Raw genomic sequence first — 25778 nt, 5'->3', positions numbered from 1 at the left:
GTGGTACGAATTTTCTACACAATAAATCTCAAAAATAACGCTTCTTTACGATTGTAGAGTTTAAAATTTTTGTAATTATTAACAAATACCTAAATTCATTTCACAGTGCACATCGCTATGCTTCTATATACAGTTTTTTTCTTAACTTTTAACCTTCAGAATAAATTAAAAGATTAATGTGAAGTACCATCTTAATTTTCAAAATATGAAATTTAAGATATTTTTTGGTAGTATACGTTATATTAGTTATTTCAGATGACCAAATGCTTAGTTTTAATGTATTTAATCTAATAAAACTTAAGAATATAATCACAATAGATCCAAATCGAAAAGGCAAAAATACATTACTGTCATACCAAAACTAAACTAATCCTGTACCCTTGGGCCATACAACGAAATCGTTTTGAGACTCAAACGACGGAATGCCGCGTCCCACTCTAACAAACGTGAAATGACGTTGTTAGAGTAGGACGCGGCATTCTGATTCGATCGTTTGGATCTCAAAACGGTTTTGTAGTAAGACTCCTTGTACAGAGTTTACCGCGGCGACTGTACCGCCCACGCTAGCCCGAGTTCTGCAATCGCATAAGCAGCACATAAATATTGAATAAAATGTTACCAGACGCAACTATCGACAAGTTACAATAATGTATCTGCTGGTATGATCTGTGTTAAATTGTTTGGAATTCGTCATAGGAACGGCTAAATCCAGACTTTAGAGACGTAATGATAACTTAACTCAAACTAGAGATCGCCCAATGGTCGAAATTCGACCTTACTTGCAATGACATTTTTTGCAAAATATAGGTAGTAGTCCTAATATTAGTCCTAATATTATTTTGTAAAAAATATTGACTTCATCATAGTTTTTCTCAATTCTTGTCTCTGGGACTCAGCTGATCTCAGACTGGCCGTTTAAGCATTGTCTAATAGTATCTAAAATTAAATAAAAACAAAACAATAATCCATTTTCAATTTGTCAACTTGTTGTCAACAGACTTCAACCATAAATAAAAGAGTATAATTCGTATGTATAGGCTTGTCACTCAAAAATCTGTCACTTTTCCTAGTAGTAGTGTCGTAGTGTGTGTAAAGTTTTATTTGCTAAAAATATATATGATAAAAGCATAATTTTAAAATAATATTAGCTCGATGCACTCCTTCACCATATAAACTATAACTTTAACTTTAACGCAAAATTTCATGCACCTACGTTTCTCCATTTTTCGTAAAAAGGGTTACAAAGTTTTTCTCTCACGTATTAATATTATACAGGGTGCAATTTAACCTTCCTGCCAAATTTGGATATATTGATCCTAGTTAAAAATAAAAATACACGTATTTCATCTTTTAAAATCACTCAGTACTAAAATTTTGAGAAATAGCCTCCGAAAGTTATCCTACCAAACACCACAAAATATGGACACATGCGCGGCCCGGCCCTGCCCCGCCCTTCCATTGACATTCTTGCAGTGACGGATTAAGACTACTTGATGCTCTAAGTAATCCATGCCTGTGGGCCCCCCTATCCGTATCTCAACTAGAATCGGTCTTTGAACCTTTACTCTTCTGGTGCCTCCTCAGACGTGATGCGGTGCCCTAGGCAATTGCTTAATTTGATTAAGGGCTAATCCGTCACTGCATTCTTGTTATTATCATAAGTTGCGAATTTTCCCTTCATACTTTGACGGACTTAGGACCGTCAAATGTAAAGGACGTAGACAGGTATTTTTAGAATAAAATTAATTGATACACATCAAAAGAATGGAAAATTACAACTTTTTAATTACGAAAAATAAGCACTTTAGATAATAAATCTTAACCACATCCTTTGCATTTAGGCGTATTTATAAAATTCAATTAATGTAAATGTAAAACTTATGTACACACTACAACTAATTAAAGATCAAAAAAACCCACCTCTAAATCTTATTTACTTCCAACTTGTCTACTCAAACTGCAATCCGTTTTGCTGTAAGCTGAGTCTAGCGCGTTTTGCACATTGTCTTTAAGACTTTAAGAGTTTGTTAAACACAACTTTGTCACTTTTAACCTCGTCAGAGGCTGGCTAGGCGTGTGCAGGTGTTGCGAAGTGCGAACTGTCCATAATCCGAGTCTTTGATTGTTTCGCGATTCAGATTCAGGGTACAGCTGCTGCATTCGAGAATCATCAATCAGCTGTTACGAAGACGAGGAAGGCTTTCTTGCTCGTACAGTCTCTGGGTTCCGCGGAAACTTTCGCCACTCAAAATGTAGCACCTCCACCTATGCCTCTTTCATAACACTCGATCGTGGTTAGGGTACATTGTAACAGACACTAATTAAAGCGCGAGGGCCGGGGGGGGGGGGGCGTGACAAACAAATTAAATACGTGCTAGCTCTACAACTACGCGCGTGGTACTAACTACTAAACGGTCGCCGGCGACCGGCGGGCCTTCCGCCTCCCACCCCGCGCGTCACACCCGCTTTACCCCTACGCATAACCGGGCTTCCGATTGGATGGCGCGATGAATATGGATGGTCGCAATATCGTAATTATTATGAACTTATGAAGTGACCATTGTGCATCGATTTTTTTTTGGGATAAAATATGTTATTGTAAAAAAATTAACACCCTATTTTTTTTTTGTTTAATGGACTCACCTAATGATACCTAAGCCCCAAAAAAAATTTGGCAGGTAGGTTCAATTGCACCCTGTATAGATAGATATTATGAAATTTTCATAAAAATTTATAGAGCTCACGTCAAAATCTTTATGAAATTTCTCTAGTAGTAGTAAGTTACTCTAACATTTCAACTTTCAAGTCGAGAATAGAGCCGAGTCCACTCTACCGCTGAAAAAGGAAAATAAAATTTCAAAATCCGAACATAGACAATACAAAACCAGGAAACATCTAAAAACTTTCACGGAAGCGATGAATCACAGGTATCACCAATTTAATATTATATCCCTTCTATTTTGTATATGGGCCACCTTAGACCACGTATCACGCTGTGGCAATAAAAAAAATAAAGATCAAAGTCATTAAGCACGTTATATACGACCGTTATCAAATACAACTTTATATGTAGTTAATGCCCCAAAATTAAAATACATAATCAATTACATTGCTCCCAAATAAATTTTGTAGAGTTGATTTGACTCACAGAATTTTTATCAATTAGTATTTATGCCACAAACTGGTTTTTTATCAATAAAATCTTCGTTGATTTAAACTCACGCGTGTCTACTAGATCGATATAAATACAACGCCATTTAAAATACACTATTTACGGGCTTTGGTCCACCACATTTCCATTACCGTATTTCCCAGGATCGACAGGGGTATCCAACTACGAAAACCTTTTGATATCCGTACTTAATAATTTATAAATGCGAAAGTGTGTCTTCCGTCTGTTTGTCCAAACCACTGAACCGATTTTGCTGAAATTTGGTATGGAGATACGTTGAGTCCCAGGAAAGGACATAGGAAACTATTTTCCCGTAAAAATGTACGGTTTTCGCGCGATAAACGAATTTTGGCGGAAAAGTTGTGAGCGTCATCGAGTTATGATATAATAAGGGACCCCGAGGGACGTGCTAAGGCAGACAATACACATGCTTCCAAAATCCTAGCAGAATATGTGTTCTTGAAATATTTAATTTGAACTTTGAAGACCGATTTGTAACCCTATTCTATCTAATAAATATTACGATTAGGCAAGTTGTTTTCGGGCCCTTAAAAGCCTTAAATTAAAGGTATTATAATTTTGTATTCATTTATAATACGAAAAAGCTTTTCTTCAACAATCAACACTTCCTACAATCACCATCAAATTCACCATAGTTATATGGACATTGTGCATCGGGCATAACTCATAAGTGAACAATTTGAACAAAATTTTCAAAGAAAGTATGACTACTAACAAATAATGGCTTCGCTTTCTTTAGCACCACGTGACGTCACAGATAGCTTATCACTGGGTCAACATTTGGTCTGCTATCAACGCACCTGAACGTGGGAATAGTCTAATCTGTATCACGAACCTACTTACCACTAATCTTGCTAACATCTTTAGGAGTATAGAAAGGGTTTCTTTTTAGTTTAATTTTCTGCCTTTTCATGAACAGAGTTGTGTTTAAATTTTAATAAAACCTACCGCCATCAATGCATGTTGAGATAACTGGGTAATGAGCCAAATGACAATGTTATTATTAAAGGTAAGAAACCCTAAGAAACCCACTAAAGAAAATCTTCCTTAAGTAGATAACACAAGAAGTAGAAAAGGTCCTTCAATAATTCATCAGACTATATTAATACAACATAATTTTGTCTAGCTTTACTATAGCAGCTTGGGAGTAATTTTAGGGTTCCATACCCAAAAGGTAAAAACGGAACCCTATTACTAAGACTTCGTTGTCCGTCCGTCTGTCTGTCTCCAGGCTTTATCTCAAGAACCGCTATAGCTAGACTTCTGAAGTTTTCACAGATTGTGTATTTTTGTTGCCGCTATAACAAGAAATACTAAAAACAAAACAAAATTTATAATTAAGGGGGGCCCCAACAAACGTGATTTTTCGACCTTTTTTGCTCGATATCAATAATGGCAACAAGTAGGTACTTAAAATTTTCACAAAATCCTTATTTATATGTGTTCTTTAATAATTATTAATAAAATTTAAATAATATAAATATTTAAGAGGGGCTCCCATACAAAAACCACAATTTTTGGCCTATTTTTGCTCTATAGCGGTACGGAAGTACCTTCGTGCACGAGTGCGACTCGCACTTGGCCGATTATTTTATTAAGGAAAGGCTAAAGATGTGTTCACACATTTTTAAAGTAAATAAAGCGCTAAGCACACTGTTTTAGAAGCGTCAACATATTTACCGCTTCGTCGACATCTAAAAACTTTTAGTAGACGGATGGGCCTAAAAATATTATATGGTACCAGTTGCACATTAAATTAGACCTTATAATTTTCACATAGAGTTCTAAATTGCATAGTAGAATCGACATTGCAGCCTAGAGCAAATAACACGAGAGTCAATATCTCATGCAAATTGGTCTACACTCAGATCCCACCTGATAATATTGAAATTGTCGTTTTGTAATATGCTTAAACATTACTATCCGTAGAGCAAACCAGATTTTTATAGGGAAAATCTTACTCTTAGATCTCAGAGATTATCTAACGTATAAAGAGGTTGATTAAACGTAAAAACCCCGTTAAAGAGATAACACACTTGCCTCTCGCTAAGTAACTATAACTGATGTACTCAGAGACATTATATTATATGATTAAACTTCAATTTAATAACGAGTTTGACAGATAATGCAAGAGGCTTATATCAAAATCTTCATTTAATTACAATTTAAATTAATTAATGTTTGTCTCTGAGTGCGGCTGTAATACAGTATACAGTGTGTTAGTGTAAACACCGTTATCCTTGAAACCATCAAATGAGCCCGTCAAAATGAACAACTTTTTCTATGAGAACAATGCTGGGAACTCAAAAAAATGCCGTCTTCATACCCATACAAATTGCCCGGATCGACAATTTGTAAGTTGTAAGTATTTGTCGATCCGGGTAATTTGTATTTTGTAATTGTATGAAGACGGAATTTTTTGAGTTCCCAGCATTGTACTCATAGAAAAAGTTGTTCATTTTGACGGGCTCATTTGATGGTTTCAAGGATAACGGTGTTTACACTAACACACTGTATAAGGACAAGAAGAGCGGTACGCTAAAGGTGCGCGCTTAGTAATGACAAAATGTGACACAATGTGACGCAATATGACACATCACAATAGGCTACATTACTGAAATGTTTCCACGCTAGAGGCAGCACCAGCACATACAGTAGACAAAAAATTTTGCTCGACGTTTAACAACGTTTCTGTCAATATTCCGATATTATGACGTCAGATTATTCACATTTTAATAGTAGCGCCCTCTTCTCCGACCTTTGCGTAAAATTCGTATTACAATCACTTGCTGGTTGATACTAGCAAGCTACACATATTGTATGCGACAAAATAAAGTACAAGCTATTATATATAGCCTACGGTAACTAGTCGTGGGTGACTAATAATAATAATTATGTATATGCAATTAATTACGTTCAATCGCTTGAGCGGCGTTAACATAATGCATGTTAACATATTGCTAGTTATTGATAGGATCAACACTTTTTATAGCATTAATCGTTAAGAGCAAAGAGACTGTACCACAATTCTGTCTACTCTGACAATAGTCTTGATGACTGTTTGAAATCTTATTAATATTATGTTGTTAATCAGTGAATTATCTGAATAAATTAAGACATTTCAGACATCATCTCAGCTATAAAACAAAAAAAACTAGATCAAAATCGATCCACCCGTTTGGATGCTGCGATGCCACGGACAGACACACAAACAGACATACAGACAAGTCGAATTTATAACATGGTCCATAGGATTTAAAAAGGAGAGCGATAATGATAGGTTAAGTTAAATAATGTTTCTCAGATTATAATAGATGAAAGTTATGAAAATGATAATATATCATAACACAGATCTACAAGACCTGGGTGGTCTGATAAGACCTAGTAAATTCTGCGAGCTAATCTCAATCTAGATAATTATCTAGACTGTCAATAAGTCTACAATTTACAATGTGTTTTAGATAATATACTGCAAGTTCTGTTCTACAATTATTTAATACTCGTATTACAAAGAAAACCATTTAGCTACCATACAAGTTTGAGTCCGGAATTCAAAGTACAGTCGGCCATAAAGAAAATTATAGCATTAAAGATCTTTAAGAGAAAATATTGAGTGCTTTTAACAGGGAAAATATTTATTCACTTTGCAGAATGAGTCCTGAACATAAATTGCAGATTTTTTATGATACCTTAAGAAAACAAGTGGCTGTGATGAAGGGACGGACAGACGGACAGACATGACGATTGACGAATCTATAAGGGTTCCGTTTTTTGCCATTTGGCTACGCAACCCTAAAAAATCCACTGTTTTATACAAATATCACTTTTGTATAAAATACCTGACTTTATAAGACCACATCAAAGACTGCGGTGCAAAATAGTGCGTGGCCACATATGACATAAGTCAAACCGAAAGTAGGTGACTGAAACGTGTTCAGATATTTAGTAATTAAAGCCAATTAATTATACACAATTTGTAAACAAACTGATGGAAAAAAGCAATATTCAAATGAACATGCGTGGAAGAAAACTGGTGATGGCGACATGAAAGAAAATAAACATGCTTATAAAACCGAATTAAAATTTATGAAACATAAGCTTATTTTAGGAAAATTAAAATATCACTCTGTATGAAATACATTATTAAGATATTTTAATCTACGAATAATAAAGTTTTTATTATTCGTAGGATTTAAAAGTGTTACGGTACACGGTATACGGACATGTAGTGCCATCTAGCGTCAAACCAGCGAAACTTATCGAGGGAACACCGACAACATAAATCCCCTACTCAATACTAGATGGCATAAGGTGCGCAAGTACATACTCGAACCTTCTAGAAAAGTCCAACATTTATTACGTGTTTACCGGTTTATTTTGTTTACGTGTTTACGTGTTTAGTTGTTTGTTTATTGTGGTACATGCTCGAGCCTCCTAGAAAGTTCCACTTGTTTACTTGTTTACGTGAATCGGGAACTTTCTGGAATTCGTCTCGCCATATAAAAAGCCGCATGTAGACGGCCCGGCAATTCAGTTCGGTTCGAGCGATCATCAAGGCGATTTCGGAGTGAACACAAGTGATCAATAGTGAGTGAACCAGTGAAACCTACGACTTGGCTACGACCTAGGACAGTGCTATCACTGTTATTGCTATATTATTATTGCACTATTGCTTAGTGATTGGACCTAGTGATTAGTGTTTGGACTTAGTGCTAAGTGTTGTGACCTAGTGTGTGCTTGTGTGACTTGGACTTAGTGAATAAAGTCTTTAAGAGAGTCAGCAGGTCTTTCTCTCCAAATCCTTCGAACCCTAGCACGTAACAATAGGAATAAACTTTTGCGATTTCTTACCATTCTAACCTATGCTCACGTTAAAAAAAGAAGACAAGCTACTAGCTAAATAAGCCAATATGCTTGTAGTAAAAAGAGGTTTGCAAAAAACCGAATCTACACGTAAAGAATAAGGGTGGGTTGCACTAACTTACTTTAACTAAAACTTTAACCATAAAAAAATGTCAAATGAACTGTCAAATCCCTATTAAAAGCCATAATGGACGCCATATTTAACGATAACCTTAACTACGCCTCTGGTGCAACCCACCCTAAGTAGTAGGTAAGTGGTAAGCCTATATTAACTGGGTTACAAACGGCTATAAAACAACAAATTACAGATATACGCCGAATCGTTAATGTATGTATTGAGTGATTGCCGATAGTGTACCGGTCTTAATCAACAATTGAAGTAGATCTAGTTATAACTCCACGGTCACATGTTCCACAAAGATAACTCCGAAGCTACAGGCTTATTATGTAAGCCGGAGCCCGGAACACATTGCATAATCTCAATCGCAATTCGGCTATAGGGAATGTTGCAGACTCAAATTCAGAATATTGACAAAAACGTTGTCTAGGCTGGTGTGGCGTATACCGCGTATAGAGTGAAAACAATATGCCCGGGCCGCACCTGCGTAGTGCTTCGTGCTTAAAACGATACTGTACGGTTTGTACATGTACCTAACTTAATACGTTGACGCGCTGTGTGTCGTCATTGTGGTGTCAAATTATTTAATTATATTCCTGTATAGCAGTGCACTTAGCAACGCGTACTTGTTAACACGCTACCATTTGTAACTTACATAATAAAGGTGCTCAAACAACATACTCTTTTGGAACCTTACAAACATCCCCTTGGACCCCAAAAATCTGCGTGTATCGTCCACGGTGTCGTCTCATAGCACGAAGCTTCCTACGATAGACGCATGTGCGGCCGCGGCATTACAATTTACAATAATATAATAATGAATATCCTATTGGATGCATGTACAGCATAACTCACAACATTTGAGCCCAGTTTCACCAAACCTAGGCTGCGTTTTCCTCTTATGCTAAGTTTTCACCAGAGCTAACCTAAGCTAGGCTGCAAGAATGTGTTTTTGACAACCAATAGAATCACTTCATTTTCCAAGCCCCTCTCTCAGCGCTTCGATTCTATTGGATCTTAAAAACGCGTTCGCAAGTCGCAACGCAGCTTAGCTCATCTCCGGTAGGAACCTTTAAAAGCCGTTAAATAAAAAAAAATTGCCGTTTAAATTTAAAACTTTTAGCATGATTATAATTAGCTACGTGTTGAGAAAGTTCTAATTCAATAATTTGAATCGATTAATCGACATGGGATATTTATAATCGATTTTTAATTTATTGCTAGTACCTAAGTGGTTTATTGCATTCCACCTTAAATCTACCTTCACCTTAATGAGTAGCTGACATGTTAATGTGCACATATGGAAATATACGGAAATAATTAGCGCAGTAGGAGATATGAAAAATAATATCTCGACGGTTATCGATTCTGAATATTTTGTTAAAAATCAATATTTATCATAATATTATCTCTTAAATTTCATCCACTTTCATCTGTAACCAATAAAATTTAATACAGTAGGTTAATTTCTATATTTATAGATATGGGAAAATTTGAATAAATTATTTTATAATTTTTGCGTGATTTTAGTGCTTGAACTCTCACAAATAGGAAAATTCATTTGTGAGAGATTATTATTAGTTATATTAAACAAACTAGAAAATAGCATAATTTATATTAAACTTACTTCCAAGTCGCAACGACATCGCATCTCTATCGTCATCATTTCTCACAATAGGTCTATCACACGTCAATTAACGAGTTAAGTCTATAAGTGGACTTATGTGGCGAGTGGCGACTGGCGACACAAAACAAACGGTCTGGATGGGCAGCTACTTGGAAGTGTCACCGCCCACACTAACACAGGAAGTCACCTACTGAACGCCACAAATTTAACTGTCTATAAACTATTAACTGTACCCTGATTCTGGAATCCAATGCGACATTAATGAAGCTTCGTTCGTCATTTAACCCATCAAGCCCCATAAACTCACCGGTGACGGTGAGCGAAACACAATAGAATAACAATAGATTTCCAAGAATCCACGATCGAAGCATTAAACAGCCCGAGACATAACAAATTACTAGAGCGTGTCATAGGTAGAGCCAGGTAGAGATGAGTATGCATTTGGGGACCGAATTCTATGAATGAAGTTTAATTCAGAAAAGCATGCAGATTATTCTGGATGTCCAGGAGGCGTAAAAAATGTAAAAAAAATTCGCCCAATACGAGTCTCGGCAACATTCAGAATCAAAATTCGACCAATACGACTCTCGGTAAGATTCAGAATCTGCAATCTGCATGCTTTTCTGAGTTCAACAATATTCATAGAAGGCAGTCATGAAATTTAGCATATATTTGTTTTTGATCGTAAATTAATATACGGTGGATGAAAATAGGAGAATCGAGGTACCTAGTTACTATAATTATTAAACTATTTAACTGTTTGTTCCGAACATATAATGGATCGATTTAGATAAATCTGAAGAAGACTCATCCATACTGATTAGGTTTAAGTGGAACATTTTTCTTGTAAGCTTCTTCACACTTCAGACTTCACACTAGAGAATTATTGACCACACGGCTTTTCTCACATCGCAATGAGAATGGAACAAAACAAGAAAATTTTGGGAAGATAAGCAATGAGCGAGCAGCTAATGATGAATTAGCTCAAAGTAAACATTTTCAATAAAAAAAATAAAAATGTGGATCTAAATCCATTTGGGAGAGCAGCTACGAGTTGCGACGCGCCGACTAGACTCTCAAACACTTATCGAGTGTCCTATTGAAGATGTCGTCGGGAAAAGGCTCAAAAAATCTTAGACTGGGTTTTGGGAGGAGAGTTCTGGTAGTAGTGATTTTATTGATTCGCTTTAGTATAAATCTTTTTTCTCGTTCACAAAACACATCACATTACGATTTTCTATTTTAATATTAATTCATGTTTATAATAAAATGGTAATTAAATTCTCTATAATCTATATTATATAACCTTATTAGACATACAGTATCACTGTAATGTATTTTAGTCGAGGTACATTTAGTATCACTTATGATGCGTACAGAAATGGATTTGCATGTGAGTGCACATTACACTCGACGCTCTTCGCTCTTGGCCATTTAAGACTCTCCATTCAGAATTATTCTACCTTTAAGTTTCTTTAAAATGACCCTTAAGTCTGCGACGTAAAGGCCGATAAAACAACCTTAAACCCTGAACTGTAATCTTTAACACATGCGTTAAGAGCACATCAAATTTTATAACGCCACATATTTTTACGATCGCACCGTTTACTACGACGACGTTAATCATCATCACTCTATGCTCGTCTTGTCTCCTCCCGATCAAAGTCTAAACTCTAAGTACCAAAACGTCTTTCAAAGCGAAACATCTAATGCTATCTGATTGGTTAATTAATTCTCCATAGATTTTTTTTAAAACTTACCATTTTGTATGGGCGAGTGCTGGGGCAAGTAGGAATAACAATAGCTCAGTTCTAGTACCTAATTTTATTCCTTTCTTAACTGATGAAAAAGTTGATAAGTAATTTTGATTTTCTTCGTATTACATCATCGACAAGAAGTCACGAATGTTAAAACCAGTAACTGAAATATAAACTCTAAGGAAAAATATATGGCCATGAAATTTTTCATGACGCATTATCTCAAAACTAAATGCATATTATGCAAAATCAAAGAGACAATATGGAATAAATTTTACTTTTGCAATCATCCGGTATGAAACTCTATACATATGTTAATAAGGCTTAAATTCGAACTATACTAACAATGATAATCATAATCTGCGTAACAATACAAAATAACAACATAATGTTAGTGTCATAACAACTGGTTATAGTTTAGCAATAGAAAGGTATTCATTGTAAGTTATGATAAGCTTAAATCAATAAAAGATTACTAGCATAGGCCAGCCCGGCTGGCCAACGGTGGCGCAGGCCGCGCAGGAGCGAGAAAAATGAATGACCCTGCCCAGCAGTGGGACAGCTTAGTCTAATTAAAAAAAAAAAAGCATCAAAGGAGGTTTAAATCATACAGACGAAACAGACTATCGGAATTTTCTATATTAGCATTATTTGCATTCAAAATCTTTATTTTTAGAACCAATTTATTTGGACCTATTACTTCATATTCTGAAGAATATTTTGATCTAACAGAAACACAGTAGGAAGATTGCTCTGGAGAAACCATTCCAAATTCTGTATCTAAAACCCGAGACACAAAGTATATCGAAGGACAATCGTTTCGTCGAACGCGACAAGGATACATATTCTCGGAAATCGAACAGATCGCAATTCGCAGTTATCACAACAGCCGCCAGCTAGATCTGGCTTACATCAGTACCCCGATTCTGGAAATTTAGCCCAACATTGATACTGCTTTGGTTATCTGAATTTAAACTAATATCGCCTTCTTTACGTACAGGCATTTTGAGATGCGAAAAAAGTCTAATACATAATATTCTAGGTTATTCAGGTACCTCAAGAACGTTATCGGTCTGTATTTTCGTTATTCGATAAAACGATGAATGATTTCTGGAGTTTTATGGTTTGAACAAACCTACGCGACCACGCGAAAGCGAAGCGGGAGCGTCAATACAAAACACACATTTGACAAGTTGTGAAATGTGTGTTTTTTATTGACGCTCCCGCTTCGCAGTCGCGTGGTCGCGTAGGTTTGGCCTAAGCCTTAAACAATTAAACTGAATTTGATATTTCACGAGATTGTCATTTTGTACATATAGAGACTGCATCGCAACCACATCGAATCATTAATGTAAGAAGATTTTGCAGAATCGACCTGCAGCTCTACAGTCACATTCACAGTTAATTTACCTTTCCGAGCACTCCTATTCCGACCACATAAGAATCACTCTTAAAGAAACATTCAGGTAAAATAACTAAACATATAAACAGTGCCAATTAGTATGTCCGTCGTAATCTGTCCTCTGTTCCACGCACAACGCAATTTACATTATAATACCCTAACGAGGCATGTTTCTTAACACGACATTTTCAAATCAAGACGTTTGTCGGAAAGGATCTTTACCGTTCGCTTTTGCATCTACAATTACTTTACAACACCTCGAACTTGGTCGCAAATCTGCTTCCTTAAAACCTTGAATAAAAATGAGAATTTGGTAAATATTGAAATGAAATATCAAACTCGATACAAAGTACCTTTAGTATTACTTTTTCATCACATTGTATGAGTACAGAAAAACAATTTGCGTCACACAACAGGGGTTAAAAGTCTAAACTACATACAACTAGTCGTTACCGGAGTTGTCATAAAGAATGACTTCAAAATACAAACCCTGTGAGGACCTGGGAAAAAGGAAATGCTAGTTAAGTAGTAACTGATGTAAAATGCCAATTTCCTCTTCTTAAACGTCATTTAGTCTTCTTAATTAATATCAGAGAGACTATTACTCATGTAAGTGAACAGTGGTTAAAATTGTTAAGTAACCACAAAAACCACTGCTACGGTAAACGGAGCTACTAACCATAAAGATGTAATATAAACTACAGGTTAGCTACAGGTTAGATAGACAAAGGAGGTAATATAACTTGAAGTGAGACACACTAGTCGTTATTATTTATTATGTTTTAAGATCCTTAACATTACACAATCAAGAGGAGATAGAAATGGACCATCCAGATTCGGAACAAATGGATGCAAGATAGGTGGATAAACTTAATATTGTATACCTTATACACTATGGTACCAAAAAATAATAAAAGAACATAAAAGTTATTTAAGATACACCTCCAAATAGGTACGCTACAATTTTAGGCACGTCCACGAATAATTTAAAGGCGGAAATCCGCGAAACCAGGACTATAAAAGTGTAAAGAAATTAATGACGTCGAGACGGCTACGACGCGCGTGGTGCATCCCAAAATAGCCGGGTTATAACGGTTTATGTCCCATTTCGGGAATTAGTTCAAAGATTTTATTGCATTGATGCGGACCACGAAATATTGATAGCGCTACCACAGTGTAATAAATTACACTATGGCGCTACCATGCAAACAGACTCAAAGCTGCTTGCAGTTTCGCACGTTCTGTATAATCCGGAAAAAATAGGTAATACTAGATGACTCCCTCAACTCCGTCGCCCCAAAATTAGTTCATCTAGCAGGAACCGTACATTACAAGTATCCTATGTCCTTTACCGGGACTCAAAAGTATCTTCATACCAAATTTCAGCAAAGCCGGTTCAGCATTTATAATATTAAGTAGCTGTCCCGGCAAACATTGTTTTGCCATAAAATGATTTTCCCTGTTTTCCTGCTTTTCTTCTTGAAGTTTTTTCTGATTTTTTTTATATAGACCTCACGGAGCCCGAGACCTTTCCAACGAATCCAAAACCGTGGAAATCGGTTCGTGCGTTCTGGAGTTATAGCGTCAGGAAGGAAAACCCGACTTATTTTTATATATTAGATATCAAAAGTATAGTATGGATCTTGGGACAAGAATTGGGGAAGTTACACAGAATATTCACTTTCTGAGTAACATCGAAACAGCAACAACCGCCTCTGTATGAAAACAGTATATCGTACATGAATTTCTGACTTCACCTAGATTTTCCTTCCTGGATGCTTAAGATTTAAGGATCAAAAGGCTTCTGGATGAAAGGTTTAACAGAAGGTAGATCTGGCCGAACGCCAGCTATCTGGTAAGTGGCCGGTGGTTGGAACTTGGCCATTTCGACGTTTATTGATTCGGGTTGAGTGCAATTAAAACCAACTGTAACAGTTGGCAGGTAGGATTTTAGTTTTAATGAAACTTTACAGGGAAGGGAAATGGGTCGAGATGTAAGCCTTTTTAACGCCAATTCTTTTGTTTTTTTTTTCGAATTTTTGACCACTTTAGTGGTAAAAGCAAATTAATTTTAACACTTAAGTTAAGTTTAAGTCTCGTTGTATGAAATTATGTAACAACGAAGAAGAATCTTTAGGCAAAGACTTTTCTGATTCTTTTACCTGGAAAATGTGGCTACCTATCATACGGAATAATAAAAAAAATCTGGATACTCCAGCCATCATTGCATGCAAAAGAATAAGATAATTTTAACAGTAATAATTTTATGGGCAGACTTTATGAAGCATTGTAGCTTTCTTTTACGAATGGTAGAAATCCTAGACGCGTGTGCATTATCGTTAAGTAAAATAAGCGTGAACCGTACAAATTATCTTTTACTTCTCCTAATAGGTGTGTTGCTTCGACAATGAGTTTTCACTTTTCTAACGACAGGTTGTTAGTTTGCTACTGTGTAATAATTTATAGGTTCTAAATTATCTGCAAATGGCTTTAAAGTATCGGTTATGTGGACAGATCTAAATGGTTACTTCCTATGATTATCGCTTAAGTTTTGACACTTTACACGTAATTCAGGGGCCTGATTCTTAGACCTCGACGGTCGCTTTGATCACAGGTTAACTAAAAAGTTAAGAGAATCAGGAACCTCGAGGTCACTTTTCTTAACGATCGCCGAAATTGATTGAAAATACAAAACTTTTCTTAATAATACCAATCATCAGTAATTTACATATTATATTCTATCAAATTGAATGAATTTCACTTCGCACATAATCAATTTACAGACCATAAATTCCGTTCTCTGATCGACAGATCTACCTTCAAATCTCCAACCTTTTAAGCACTAAATCATTTCACAGCTTGAGCAAACTCAGTGGCAGCAGTGGGCGTCGCCTACGACTTACGAATCCATAAACCAATCATAATTTTCACTTTCTACGACACTTGAATCAATATTTTGACCTAGAGTAATGTTTCCCAGCCTATGGTCCGCAGACCCCTAGGGGTCCGCGAGCATATGTATGGAGGTTCGCGGTGTCATCTCTGGACCATACATAATGCGATTTTTTGTTGTTTATTTTATTGCTTAATAAAATAAACAACAAAAAATCCGTCCGTCCGTCCGTGAAAACTGTGCTAGAAAATTTTGGGAAACACTGACCTAGAGAAAAGGTTATTCGGTATAATTGTACTTTATTGCGGCTGGAGGACGTTTGACGGTGTTGGTGGACCTATTTCGCCCACGGAAAAAATGCACCCATGTTACGTTGCTGGCTTTGTTTTCTTGGCTTATGTTCTTTTGTTATTAGGAATCATAGTTTCTATTTAATATAAGCTAAGGCTAAGACTATATTTCGTTTCTGATTGGAGGTAGGTTTGGTAGAGTAACATTAAGTAGACAAAACATGGAGTTTTGCAAACCTTAATGGTGGTTAAAATGCTAGGCCCTTAGACAAAACTAATAAGCCTGTAAGTTGTAACATATTTTTATTGCGATGCCTACTTGTCATAAAATCCAATAACTCCAATCCATACTAATATTATAAATTCGAAAGTGTGTCTGTCTGTCTGTTACCTCTTCACGCGCGAACCGCAGAACCGATTTTGCTGAAATTTGGCATGGAGATACTTTGAGTCCCGGGAAAGGACATAGGACACTTTTTGTCCCGGAAAAATGTACGGTTCCTGCGAGATAAACGAATTTTGGCGCAACGGAGTTGCGGGCGTCATCTAGTAATAAAATATATATCAAATTCGAAGACATCTTGGCTACTAAGGCTTTCTCAGTAGAAAATCCGAAAATTCAAACCATTCGAAATTGCTAAAAATTGCTTTTGCCTAGCAGATTGATGTACAGTCTTAGCTTCTTTAAGAATTATTGCACCAACATAAACTTTATTCACACCTTACCAGCCGGGCTAGCACGCCCACCAGTAGAAATGCGAAAGTATTGACAAACTGTGGACATAAACTTAAGGTGCCGTTCCTATCTTTACTGCGGCTAATCGCGACTATAATATAATATGTCATATATTAAAGTAGGATATTATTTGAATTTTTAGGACTACAGTCTGTCATAAAGTGGCATTTTAATTGAATTATTCGGAACGAAAAAATGATCGGAACTTCACCATAAGTTTATGTCCACAGTTTGTCTATACTTTCGCATTTCTACTGGTGGCCGTGCTAGCCCGGCGGGTGAAATGTTATTAGAAATTTTCACACTCAGTAGCTAGAGGGCTGGTGATGTTACAGATTTGGTGCACCATTTTTCTCGGGCGTAGGTTGTATGGTTAAACAAACATAACTGTAAAATATTGATTGGGCTTGACCTTTCGCTCGTTTACATACTTTACACTTACACCCATTGTAGCAACTAACACTGAAGCACTCGTAATGAGGATCCAGCTCGTTGTTTCACCATGGTAGACATGATTGTTGACTCGACGTTCAAAAAGAATATTGTCAATTACCAATCCATACTTCCACACTAATATTATTATAAATCCGAAAGTCTGTTCGTCTGTTACACCTCTTCAAGTGAACAAAATCTTGCAGCCTTAGTCTTGGTTTTACTAAAAAGCAAAGCCGAGACCAAGACTATCCTAAAACTAAAAAAACCAAATCCAAGACCGAGATCAGGCGGCCTACCACAACCTTTCCTAAAACTATCATGTTTCCAGAACACTTTGTTGTAAGATTACAATAACCTTACTTTGATTCGTACCATGAACTTTTTAAGGTGTATGAAAACAATCTTGTTTTATTCCTGCTAAGTGATGGGAAAGAACGAACGATATCAAATTATTTGTTTACATTTATCAATGGGTGGAAGCGAGATAAGCAACTATGAAGCGCTTTGTTCCTCTCACACGATTGTGTAAACAAATGAATTGTCATGGGTGGAAGCGAGATAGCAGCTATAAAGCGTTTTGTCACTCTCACACGATTGTGTAAACAAATGAAGTGTCTAATTAGTCTAAACAAATGTAGAAAAAACTTATTAGTGACTGTAGAGAATTTGAATGGTAGTAAACATAAATATTTCAATAAATTAAACCGATTCAGCGCTAAATTGTTAACAATAGGAATTAAATCAAATAGTTAAATTGTTGAAAAACTAATGCTGAAACCCAATTAAGACGTGAAGTGTTGTTGTGGTACGCTAAAACAAAAAAGTTTTAAGTGGTGTGTGAGTTGCGCGACTTTGAAGACTGTTTCGATATTTTCTATTTTAAGGTAAATAGAAGGTACGTAAATATTTAATTCATTGGTTATCTCAAAACAAAAGCCGTTTTTTATGTACATGGTAAACTTTAAATACAAATAAAGTTAAGACTTTTCTTGTTAATACATAATATGCGTAATTTAAAGTCGTACCGTACTCAATTTTCAAATATAATTTTACTAAAAAACAGTAAAAAATGCAAAACAATCTTAAAAAAGTTGATATTTCACAGCGGATTTAAGATCGCTAGTTTGACGTTAAAGTAATCTTGCTCATCTGTCAAACGGTGTTAAAATGGAGCTCATGGTACGCTGAGAGCGAATGATATTGGGACATGACGTCACAAAACGTCTTGACGGAACAATCATAAAGTAATCTTACTTTTAAGAGGTGATGGTACGAAATCATAAAGTAAGATTAAAATAATACTGCTATAAGAGGTTGTAGTAGGCCTCCAGGCAGATTTAGCCCCAAGTCCAAGACCAATAGTGTACTAGAAATACCAAAACTTGTTTTGCTCATCACTATTCACGCCCAAACCGCTGAACCGACATTACTGAAATTTGGTATGAAGATACTTGGAGGCCCAGGAAAGGACAAAGGATACTTTTAATCCCGGAAAAATGTACAGTTTCCGCGCCATAAACGATTTTTTGTGCAACGGAATTGCGGGCGTCATCAAGTTTTAAATGTTTTTTTTACTTCGATTTTGTCAAATGTGTCTGAGAATTTTTTGATGACCAAATAATTCCTCTACGCTCGGGCTCCAAAAGGGATCCAGGATTCCCAAGTCAACATTAAACAGTTTACAATACCTTTTATTAAACAATAATGTGCTCGATACTTTATTGTTATATCCGAATGGCTGTGTTCTAGAATTTAACAGTTAAAAGCATTATTCCTACGATTGCGTACTCTGTAGACTATCAGATAAGTATTTCTTATTTGAACTCTTTTAATATAGCATCTTACTCATTATTACAATATGTACGAATGGATAACCCATTTATTTTACTATTTCCGAAATCCGAATCAACGAAATTTAGTGATGTTCCCACAACCATCGCACTGCGAAATATCGATAAAATATAATATAATGATATCATTAATATTATGCTTATTCTGTACGTGCATCAGCAGACACGTTCCTCGTCTCTACATCCACGAATACCGAAATAGTCATCACAATTCCGATCCCTTTTATAGAACCAAAACTCGCAGGAATGTCCTGCATACATTGTGGATTATGTTTGTTGATTATGATAATGTAACCATACAGTTACCTTGATAGTCTTACGTCTATAATATTATTATCTATTACATAATTTTTCTATTACGCAGGCTTTGCAAACAATTTATCTTAATGAAACTAGCATTAAGCTTTTGTCACCAGTAAAGAGGACAATAATTTAAGTTATAATTTATTGATAATATTTTTTTAATTTTATCACCTGTCATGACTATTTTACATATTCCTATAGTTTTGTGTTTGGTGTTTTCCTTAAAGTAATGACAAAAATACTAACTTAACTTCTTTGTATTAAGTGGTGAAAACCTCTTATTTTTCTATTAATGTAACAAAAAATATGAGTGGATGTAGAAATATAACAATTTCATTGCAAAATACAATCATTCGTTTCTATCAGAGAGCCTTAAATAATCACCCCATTTGACAACTTTACTTGTCACTTACGCTTTCACAATATTTAATCGCACAATCGATATTCACTGTCACAACACTATCACTGAAATTCGAATTATTTAAACTAAATCGGTTAAAATTTAAAAATCGAATCGAACGCGAGTCGACAGGCAGCGCGTGCGCAGCGATCGCGGCGCGGTTTTCGACTGTTTACAACTTGGCTGAGCTTTACTTGATAGCGCCTATGTCCTCCGGCCTACCATTAGATAATTTAATACAATAATAAATCCCCATCAATGGACTTGATCACTCGTTATTAATGAATCATGAGATTGCAAATTAATATGCTTCATAATTCAGGATCTCCAAATAGGTAAATTTAATTGGGTTCTCGCTTCGACGCGGACGAGGTAATATAAAATTAATCCATACTAGAATATTATAAATGCGAAAGTGTGTCTGTCTGTCTGTAACCTCTTTACGCCTAAATCGCTGAATCGAAATTGCTGAAATTTCAAAGGCCGGCAACGCACCTGCAGGTCTTCTAATGTGTCCATGGGCGACGGCAGTTAATTTCCTTCAGGTGACCCGTTTGCTCGTTTGCCCCTTATTTTATTTAAAAAAAATGTATGGAGATACTTTGTGTCTCGGCCCGAGGCCCGAGACTCTCGGGTAAGGACATAGGATACTTTTTGCTACTTTCACACTGAAAGAAATAACGAAAAACAAGGATTCTCCCTTGTATGACGCACAAGGGAGAATGAGAAAGAGAACCAAAGTTACATAATAACACGCATCGAACACCTAAAATGGAGTTGGACAGGACATTATATTATGTTACGGTGTAAGAATAACTAATGGAGCAAACAAGTAACTCTGTGGTACCCTAGAGAAAATACCAGAAAACAGGGCCACCGAAGAGTGAGATGGAGAGATGACTTTCGCCTGACTTTGGGTCCTTACTGGACAAGAGTCGCAGATTGTCATCTGTCGAGCTCAGTGGAGAACACTGGATGAGGCCTATGCCAAGAGGCACACCGAACTGCGTGATCTACCATTACACAACAACTAGATTAACCAAAATGAAACGCTCTTCGGAAATAAAAAGGCTATATTATACTTTCCCACTGAACTCTACATAAGAAACGCATTACACCCTAAAATACTATCACATAATTTTGTTCCTGTCTAACTTCAGGTTGCGTTTGCTGTTTGCACCTATGAGCATACGTTCGTCTAACGCCATGCATTATGCAGGACGAGTCACTACTCACTCGCCAGGGGGTCACAACGGAAGCACACTCCATCGATGACCCCCTATGACGGTTCCGAGCCATCGCACATCACATATCAATCATAAGACGATCACAGAACATATTAAATCATAATAATGGCTAACTGAGACTATGTTGTAATTTGTAAATTAAATCAGTAATTTAAAAATCAAGGAGTGGCTCTTTTTGGTAAGATTGAGATTGTTCTCTTGGCTTTAACTTTGGCTTTGGATTGCAAATTTTTTGGTCATCTATAATTTTCCATGTTCGACGTCGATTCAAGATTGTACGCGATAAAACAGCTTCGCAATCATGGTAGCTATCTTACCCATCATCGCCCCACGTGTAAAGGCCCTTTAAGTAGGTCCTATGACCTATCCTTCATTTTAAAATTTCAGTCCTCCGACTTTTCTTCAATACTGTTTCGGTCCTATCAAGTGTCAGTATTGTTTGTCCATTTTATTAATCGACTATGCAAGCTTTAGTAGCTTCGCAATTATTATGGTTATCTTTCTTAACCTAACCGAGTGCCTGTAAAGATATTCTCAAGTTGAGGGTCGATGCAATTTAGAGTTCCTTCACATTTTATAATGTTGTTGTACTGGCTACTTAATTTAAGTAGCCAGTAGTGCGACAGCAGCGCGACTTCTGTACTAAAAAGAGCCGCGAGACAGCCGTTGGAGTATAGGAGTCGCGCGATTGCCGCACTGCTGGCGACCTAATGTGAAGGCGCTCAAGTACCTTCAGAGGCACGGAGCCTCAACTTGAGGATCAAGAAAGATAACCATAATTGCGATATGTACGAAGCGACTGCTTGCACAGTCTATGCGGTTCTAGATCATAGGTAATCCTCTACCCAATCGTAATCACTTGTATTTGGTGCATCATGGCATCATGGGTAACGTGACCATATTACGTCCCGCTTTGGGCGGGACAGTCCCGCTTTCAGGCAGTCTGACCCGTCGTCTCCCGCGAGGCTGAAACTGTCCCGTTTTCGCAAACAGACCAAACGATAATTTTACATTTGAAATGCTTGTGTAATGCCTGGGAGTGACGCACTCCCATACAACAATCGTGATTTTTCTGCCATATTTTGCTCGATATCAATTATGGCAATAGATAGGCACTCGAAGTATTCACATAACATTGAATAGTATTAATTATACTTAAATAAATAATTAATAACAAAATACAAAAAAACATAATTGTTTGCCTATTTTAGGTTTATAATGGTACGGAACCTTCGTGCGCGAGTCCTAAGCACACATCACACTTGGCCGACATTTTTATTTAATGTATAAGTAATTCTGCAGATGTCCCACTCTGACATAAAAAATAAATGGTCACGTTAATCATGGACCAACACACCACATAATATTAGTAGCAGCAAGTAGCACAACTAAACATACTTACTTCCAAGCAAAACGAGTACACAAACATTTCGTAAGAAAGCAAGAGGTCGGAAACCTTTTCCCGAAATACCGTCTTTATCTCCTTCCTTCGTAAATCACAGTACGTTTTACGTTATCACGGTTACACAACGACCTATATTTAGCCTCAAAGAGAACGCCTGACTAATTAGCTTGCACCCTGACCACTCCATGTAATTGCTATAATTCGTTACAAGTGCAATATGATTTCGTTAATTCAATATTTATATTTGGAAATGGTTGAGTACGGCGATTATAATTATTGTGTAAGTGTATGTCTTTACGAGTAATTAAACTCTAGCCACCAAAACAAATGAAAGATACCTATCAGGCGTTCCCATTCATAAATTCGAAGGAACGAGAAAAATTATTTGGCGACCGGAGCCAAGGTTTCCGTTTCAAGCGTTTCCTCTCTACCTACTCATACATTAATTACTATGTAGTTACTAAAAAAACGTGTACGTCTTTTTTCGTTATATCAAAAGTCCTAAGGGTCAAGCCAAACGAGCGTAATTGGTGAGTTTTGTGAGTTGTGAGTCGCAGAATTTCGGTCGCGTAAATATATTTTCATACAAATCATGACTCACAAAATTACGCTCGTGTGAATCAAACAGCACTTTTGTATGAAACTGAATGCAGCAGAATTTCTGCCAGCCGAAATTCTGCGACTTACAACTTACAAATTACGCTCGTTTGGCTTCACCTTAATAGTCTAAGAGCGAGTGTTCGGCAGACTTATAGTAAAGTACAGCAAACGCTACGCTCAAAGAAACCCTCTACTCGTTGGGTATGATGAATGCCCATTGCATCAACGGCCGATGATAAATATACCTGCCATTAATATGGAGTTTGATACTTTACAGTTTACTGTAAGTCTGCCGAACAATCCCCAACTAGCACATTAGTGATAAAAACAGCCAACCTTGCATCTTTTACCAGTGCCGTAAACAGTCTTTTTTGCGCCCTGTGCGAGCTTCTACAACTGCGCCCTTGCTTTTTTAGATATTATATTACCCAAAGCAATGATAGGTCTATTTTACTGTTGGAATCATGCTCTAGGGGCGCAGCGGGAACTATTATCGGGAGCAAACCGAAAAAATTATACTCCTGCCTGGTTTGGCCATTTGTGCGCGCCCCCCCCCCAGAGTCTACGCCCTGTGCCTGGGCACCGGTGGCACCGCCCTATTTACGGCACTGTCTTTTACCTGTACTACGAGGGCTGCTATTTATGTATCCGGAACTGGCCACTTACAAGAACAATATTTAAAAAGTAATTACAACATTTGAAAATAGAACTCTTTGGTAGAAGAATACATTTTGTTTCATGTGACTGTCAATTATTTTTCCATTGTGGCGTCATTTTGAAAATTGCGTGTCTTCATTTGCCATGGATTTAACGCGTGAACATTTTCGTGCAATGATTTACTACGATTTTCGGCGTGGGCTAAATCAACAACAGTGCTTTATTCAACTCACCGCAACTTTTGGAGATGAAGCACCATCAAAAACCACTGTTTATCACTGGTACAGTGAGTTTAATCGTGGGTGGTCTATGCTCACAGATGAAAATAAAGAAGGTCGCCCAAAAACAGCTGTTGTCCCACAAAATATAGATGCTGTGCGGGAACTAATAATGCGTGATCGTCATGTTACATATCGCGAGATAGAGGCGTCCTTAGGCATAAGTATGACGAGCATACATAAGATATTACACGAACATTTGGCTGTAAAAAAAATATGTTCGCGTTGGATTCCGCACAACTTGACAATCGATCAAAAACGGGCTCGTGTCGATTGGTGCAAAAAAATGATAAAAAAATACAACCGTGGTACGTCAAAAGCCGTTTATAATATCTACACAGGTGATGAATCTTGGATGTATGCATATGACCCCGAAACTAAACAACAGTCAACGGTGTGGGTGTTCCAAGATGAGCCGAAACCAACAAAAGTTACTCGTGCAAAAAGTACTTTGAAGCAAATGGTCGCCTGTTTTTTTGGAATTAATGGACATGTGGCTACAGTGCCATTAGAGAATCGTAAAACGGTTAATTCTGAATGGTATACGACCATTTGTTTACCAGAAGTCTTTGAAGAAATAAGAAAGGACAACCGACAACGCAGAATCATATTACATCACGACAATGCTAGCTGTCACACCTCAGCTGAAACAACTCAGTTTTTGGAGGGTCAAAAGATCGAATTGACTGGTCATCCGCCGTACAGCCCTGATTTGGCACCTAAAGATTTCTTTTTATTTCCATACGCGAAGAACAAATTACGTGGTCAACGTTTTTCGAGCCGCGAAGAGGCTGTTGATGCGTTCAAAATGCACGTTTTGGAGATACCTCAATCAGAATGGAAAAAGTGCTATGAAAATTGGTTCCAGCGTATGCAAAAGTGTGTCGATCATCGCGGCGAATATTTTGAAAAGCAATAAAACCATATTAAATGATATATGTTTGTTTCTTTTTTTAATTCCGGATACATAAATAGCAGCCCTCGTATGGGGAAGTGTGGGAATCTGGAAGCAGTTCTAATTTCTTCTAATGCATCCGTTACTCTTTTTGTCTGAAAATACCACTAAGGGTAGCAAAACCTGAACCAAATGCCACTCTAGGTTGTTGTTGCAACCCATTTGCAGTTTATTAGCTTTAACTTATGATCGATTTCAGTCTATAAACAAAAGTAGCATTTTGATGCGGTTTCGAATTTGCGATTTCAGTCTATAAACAAAAAGTAGAATTTTGATGCGGTTTTGAATTTGCAAGCTAATTAGATATCTAAAGATGGTTTCTGTACTCATCATCAACAGCTCGCTCGTTTACTGCTTGTTTTTTTGGAAGTCGTTCAATAACCAAAACGTAATTTATTTCTCTATAGTGTACTTACAGCGAACCCCTGGCCGCCCGCATAGATTAAAAATTTTAAATCCTTATGATACATATTGAATCAAAGCTAAAAGCTAGAGATAATGTTCGGACCAGATATCTTATCATCATGGTAAACTAAACATCTGATACGACTTACGAGTCTTTGGCTATTTGCCTATTAATTAAAAAGCTTTCTTGCAAGTAAAAACTAAAATATATTTACAGTAATTATGATCCAAATCTCAGCATTTTTGAATAATTACAAAAATCTCAAAACTTTTTTATTTTTAAAATAAAAAAAAATGTAGAGTTAATTATGCGGACTATCGAGCTCTACTTAAAAATTCTTCTAGGTGAAAACTTGCAAAAGGT

At 36.6% G+C, this 25778-nt stretch overlaps 1 protein-coding gene across 5 annotated transcripts in view; it reads right to left on the bottom strand.

Annotated features, from left to right (window-relative positions):
• Positions 1-25778, bottom strand: part of LOC121728173 (unconventional myosin-XVIIIa) — a 238603-nt gene that overhangs the window by 169522 nt on the left and 43303 nt on the right. For 3 of the 5 annotated variants that reach the window (XM_042116299.1, XM_042116302.1, XM_042116301.1), the window contains exon 1: positions 19881-20021. The exons of the other annotated variants lie outside the window; for them this stretch is intronic. The gene's annotated coding sequence lies outside the window, so the exon portion shown is untranslated. Of the gene's footprint in view, positions 1-19880; positions 20022-25778 lie in introns of those variants that run through there. 5 annotated transcript variants of the gene reach the window in all.

This window comes from Aricia agestis, chromosome 6, assembly GCF_905147365.1.
Source record: "Aricia agestis chromosome 6, ilAriAges1.1, whole genome shotgun sequence".
Lineage (NCBI taxonomy): Eukaryota > Metazoa > Arthropoda > Insecta > Lepidoptera > Lycaenidae > Aricia > Aricia agestis.
This window is presented reverse-complemented; position numbering and strand designations above follow the sequence as displayed.